Source organism: Myotis daubentonii, chromosome 2, assembly GCF_963259705.1.
Source record: "Myotis daubentonii chromosome 2, mMyoDau2.1, whole genome shotgun sequence".
Lineage (NCBI taxonomy): Eukaryota > Metazoa > Chordata > Mammalia > Chiroptera > Vespertilionidae > Myotis > Myotis daubentonii.
In genome coordinates this window covers 144,566,546-144,572,125 of record NC_081841.1, presented here as the reverse complement: position 1 = coordinate 144,572,125, position 5,580 = coordinate 144,566,546, and the positions used below count along the sequence as shown (strand labels likewise).

Below are 5,580 nucleotides of genomic sequence, written 5' to 3'. Positions count from 1 at the left end.
TTCTTGTCGTTTCCTTTAGAACTCATATCTACCATGTTGTTCTGTCTGTGTTTTTCCTTAGTACTAGCAAGAAAACACCTAGCACTGTGGCTGGAACATTTTTCAGATACAACAAATGGCTTGTTAAATATTTTTTGTTGCATGTGTATCTCGGGCTGAAAGTTCTGTTCCAGTCGAACTATGCTCAATTTCTCAAAAAAACATACCACACTGTCATTTCTAGAACACCTCCAGTAGATTTCCTCTGGTCTCTCTCTGTACATCCTTTAATATACAGCTCGAACGACACCTTTGTCATGAACCTTCCTCCTGTCAATTTCCCTCAATGAGCTTTGCTTCTTCTGAGTGGCATCATTTATCATGTACTCCAGGGATCTGAGGCCTCACTCACACAACGTGCCACATTAGAGGGAGCATTTTTATTCCAACTATATCCTTTGCTTCTGTATTATAAATAAAATGGCTTATGCTTCTGTGTCCCTCTCACATAAATCTCTTCATGATTTAAAACTTGAAAGTCGGTACACAGGAACGATTCACTTATTCAGTAAATCTGGCATTATTTCATGCTAGGGAATGCTTTAAAATTTTTACTTCTACACCACTTGCAATGTGTCAGGGACTATTCGAAGTGCTTTATGTTTACTATGTCATTTCACCCTCCTAAGAACTTGATTAAATAAGTACTGTTTATTTTGCTGAAATATAAAATTACAGATAGGGAAACTGAGATACTGAGACTTATGTAACTTACCTCAATTTTTCACACAGAAAATAAGTTGTAGACCCAGGTTTGACCCCCAGTGACATAGTTACAGTATCTTTAAATGCTAGAATTACTTGTATTTTAAAACTCTCTTTGTCCTCAATAAGGAGAGAGGATGGTGTAAATATATAAATGCAATGCAATTTCTTCAGTGGTAAGATAGGTTTGCATAAGAAAGTGGGTAGAATAATCAATTTTACATGAAGTAGGGGAGTTGAGAGTCTTGCAGCTAATCTGAAAGTTGAGCTGAGACTTGAAAGGCAAGTAATTGCTTGAGAGTTGAATAAAGTCACATAGGAACAGAAGAATCATGCTGTTTGGGGGAAATTTTATGTGGTTTGGTATACAGGGCTAGTTGCCAACCAATATCTATTCTCTATGTCCCATTTATTTTAACACTGGTTTTGTTTGTAAGGGCAATGTGGTCAGTCTCCCTTGTAGCTGGATTTATCCATATGATTAAGTTCTGGCCAGTGAGGTGTAAAATTCAGGTTTGTGTGGGACTCTGATAACAACTTAGAGCCATCAATGCATACCTTAAAACATTTTTCCTAAGTAGGAAAAAGAAGATACATTTCCATTCTGTTTAAGCCACTGGTTTTTAGTTCTTCTGTTACGTGAAGTGGAACAAAATTCTTGATGTAGGGTAACTGGAACATAGACTGAGGGAGTAGTCCTTGTTAAGGAAGAAATTTTTAAAATATGTGAAGACAGAAAATAAAATGTATTATATCTATGTAAGTAATTTATACTTTTCCTCATAAGTCCATGTTTCTCAATCCTGGCTAATTTATAATCAGCTGGATACTTTAAGTAAAGTAAAAAGCATATAACATCCAGGTCTCACCCTAATGTAATTGAGTTAATCTCTAGGGAAGAGATTTGCAACCTTCGATGCACATTTAAATCATGATACCCAGGCCATACCCAGACCAAGTATGTCAGAATCTCTGGGGGGAACTCAGGCATTATTATTTCTAAAATTCTCCCCAAGTTATTAAAATGTTCAGCCATGAGTGAGAAACACTGCTGTAGGTAACAGGCTTGGAAAGTCTTATGAGAATTTTAATTTGAAGAGATTTAGTTTATGTGTTATCATTTTGACCACAATGTGAAGGATCAATTGATTAAGAAAAAATATGATTTAGAATGAAATGTGCTACTTTTCTCTAAATTGTTCAAAACAGTTTTCCTTGGAGTGATAAAATATCAGTTTTGTACATTCCCATGAATAGCCATGTTTCCTAGTAAGGCTCATCCTAACTATATCAATTTGCAGTGCTATGGCTGCAGCTATTGGAAACCACATGAAAACTGATTAGATCAATAAGGGTATTTATTTATTTATTTAAAAATATATTTTATTGATTTCAGAGAGGAAGAGAGAGGGAGAGAGAGATAGAAACATCAATGATAAAAAGAATCATTAATCGGTAGGGTCCAGCACACTCCCTACTGGGGATCAAGCCCAAAACCCAGACATGTGCCCTGACTTGGAATTGAACCTTGACCTCTTGGCTCATAGGTGGATGCTCAACCTCAGAGCAACACTAGCCAGGCAATATGGGTATTTATGATTGCACCTAACAAAGTCCAAAGATAAGGTGCTTCCAGATTTAGTTCACTTATCAGATTAATGGTAGCCTTAAGTACTTCCACCTTGCTCCTCTGCTATTCTTGGTGGAAGACTTGTTTTTGTGGAGATCCAAGTGTTACATGTAATTGGCAATATTTAAAGACAGGGAGAGAGAATAACATGTATTTTTGTTCTTTTTTTTTAAATTTTTTTTTAAAATATATTTTATTGATTTTCCACAGAGAGGAAGGGAGAGAGATAGAGAGCTAGAAACATCGATGAGAGAGAAACATCGATCAGCCGCCTACTGCACATCTCCCACTGGGGATATGCGCGCAACCCAGGCACATGCCCTTGACCGGAATCCAACCCGGGACCCTTCAGTCCGCAGGCCGACGCTCCATCCACTGAGCCAAACCGGTTTCGGCGTATTTTTGTTCTTTATCAAGAGTGAGAACAATGTCTCAGGATCCTTTCAAGCCCATTTCCTCTCACAGTTCATTGATCAGAATTACATGTTCATTATTAAAAACAATCATTGTCTTAAGAAAATATGGTCATGATTGCCTCCTCTCAATTCTACCTGCTTTCTGTGGATTTTATTGAAATTTGAGCTTCAGCCCAAATTTTAGCCCAAATTGCAGTAAACCCTTTAGAAAATAATATCAATGGTAAAATATACAGCCAGAGAAAATCCCAACTATAAGAGAATGTTAAATAAACACAAAGACACCCAGAACAGAAACTGTGAGTTCCTGAAGAGAAAGGAGGAAATGAGGCTTCTTTATGTGGAGTCAGCCAGATGGAGAGGATGTGGAGACAGAAAACTGAAGCATCAGGACTGGCTTGTGCTGTCAGCACAGTGTGATAAAGGGGCACATCACTGAGTCTAAAAAGACCTACATTGACTCTGTTCTTAATTACACTGTGGTGCTGAACGAGTCACTTAATCTTTCTTGGTCTCAGTTTCTTCAGTATAATAATTATAATACTTTGTGGACTTCTTCATGTGATTTTTTAAAACAGTAAAATTAGATACACAGTTTATAATATGTAAATTGCACTTATCATATAAATTTTTTTTTTGTTTTGTTTTGTTTTTTAAGGGGAGAACACGAATGCAGTCTCCCACTACCACAAATTATGCAGTCAAATTTCCCACATTTGGGGAAATCGCAGGGATCAGCACATTCGAAGTGCAATGGATAGGTCTCGCCCTGGGAAAACCATCTTCATGATCATGGTAGCTCCCCTGCCAGGTAGGTATATCATCATATAAGTTTTTAAGACACATTTTACAGATACTGTAATAATAATTTCTACAAGAAAAGTTCTGGGAATGCCTAACATGTTTTTATTAATACAAAGTTCACCCTTTCTTTTTTTTATGCCAGAGCCTATACTATGTCCAGGCAAACACATGATCTCTAACTCAGGCAATTGGAAGGCAGGGCTAATAGTTGTAGGGATTAAACAAAAGGTAATTTTGGAACCTGAGTCACATTTGAGCAAGAGGAGGACATGCTAGGTTAATCCTATCTAATAAAAGAGAAACATGGTAATTAGAGTACGAACTCTACCCTTCCCATTGGCTAATCAGGGAGATATGCAAATTAACTGCCAGCCAAGATGGCAGCCAGCAGCCAGGCAGCTGACGACAACAGGGAGGCTTGCTTGCTTCAGTGACAGAGGGAGCAAAGCTTCCCCGCCTGCCTTGCCGGCCTCTCAGCTGCACTCTAAGCAACATTGTAACAAATATAGAAGCTAAACAAAACCCCGGGCTTCAGCCAGCAGGACTGCAACATTGTTTCAAATACAGAAGGGTAAACAAAGGCCAGAAACCTGCTTTCAGTAGTGGAGGTCTCATAGCTGGAGCGGAGTCTCAGATCTAAAGCTAGCCCAGAATTAAAAAAAAAAAGGAAAAAAGGACAGGTTGGGAGCTTCAGTCACCCGCCAGCCTGAAAATGGCCCTCAGCGCCTCACCCAGGCTGGCCAGGCACCCAAGCGGGACCCCCACCCTGATCCAGGACACACTTCAGGGCAAACCAGCCGGCCCCCACCTGTGCACCAGGCTTCTATCCTATATAGTAAAAGAGTAATATGCCTCCCAGCACCTGGATCAGCGGAGCCACGAGGCCTCCCAGCACCGGGATCAGCGGAGCCACGAGGCCTCCCAGCACCGGGATCAGCGTGACAGGGGGCAGCGACCAAACCCCCTGATTGCCCTGCGGCTCTGTGTGTGACAGGGGGCGTGGCCACAACCTCCCTATCCGCCCTGCTCTGTTCCTGACAGGGGGGAGCTCCTCAACCCCGTGATCAGCCCTGCTCTGTGCGTGACAGGGGGGAGCTCCCCAACCCCCTGATCGCCCTGCAGCTCTGTGTGTGACAGGGGGCGTGGCCACAACCTCCCTATCCGCCCTGCTCTGTTCCTGACAGGGGGGAGCTCCTCAACCCCGTGATCAGCCCTGCTCTGTGCGTGACAGGGGGGAGCTCCCCAACCCCCTGATCGCCCTGCAGCTCTGTGTGTGACAGGGGGCGTGGCCACAACCTCCCTATCCGCCCTGCTCTGTTCCTGACAGGGGGGAGCTCCTCAACCCCGTGATCAGCCCTGCTCTGTGCGTGACAGGGGGGAGCTCCCCAACCCCCTGATCGCCCTGCAGCTCTGTGTGTGACAGGGGGCGTGGCCACAACCTCCCTATCCACCCTGCTCTGTTCCAGGGTGCGGCGCCCCAACACACTGATCAGCCCTGCTCTGTGCGTGACAGGGGGGAGCTCCTCAACCCCCGATCGGCCCTGCTCTGTGCGTGACATGGGGGAGCTCCACAACCACCTGATCGCCCTGTGGCTCTGTGTGTGACAGGGTGCGGCGCCCCAACCCCAGCCCCCCATTGGTCCTGCCCTGAGTGTGACAGTGGCGGCACCCCAACCCCCTGATCCCCCCTGCTCTGTGAATGATAGGGGGCAGCGCCCAACCCCCTGATTGGCCCTGCTCTGTGCATGACAGGAGGTGGCACTGCAACCTCCCTATTGACCCTGCCTTGAGTGTGACAGGAGGCGGTGCCCCAACCCACCAATCGGCCCTACCCTGAGCATGACTAGGGGTGGCATCGCAACCTCCCGATCTGCCCTGCTCTGTGCATGACAGGGGACGGCGCCCCAACTCCCCAATCGGCCCTGCTCTGAGCCCGACCAGGGGCTGCACCTAGGGATTGAGCCTGCCCTCTGCCACCTGGGAGCT

The 5,580-nt window shown here is 44.4% G+C and overlaps 1 non-coding gene across 1 annotated transcript; it reads right to left on the bottom strand.

Moving 5' to 3' along the window:
* Window positions 1–3,445: 3,445 nt before the first annotated feature.
* LOC132228994 (U1 spliceosomal RNA) lies at window positions 3,446–3,609 on the bottom strand. The gene has a single exon (XR_009451577.1). It is a non-coding gene; the product is annotated as a U1 spliceosomal RNA (small nuclear RNA).
* Between the last annotated feature and the right edge of the window lie 1,971 nt (window positions 3,610–5,580).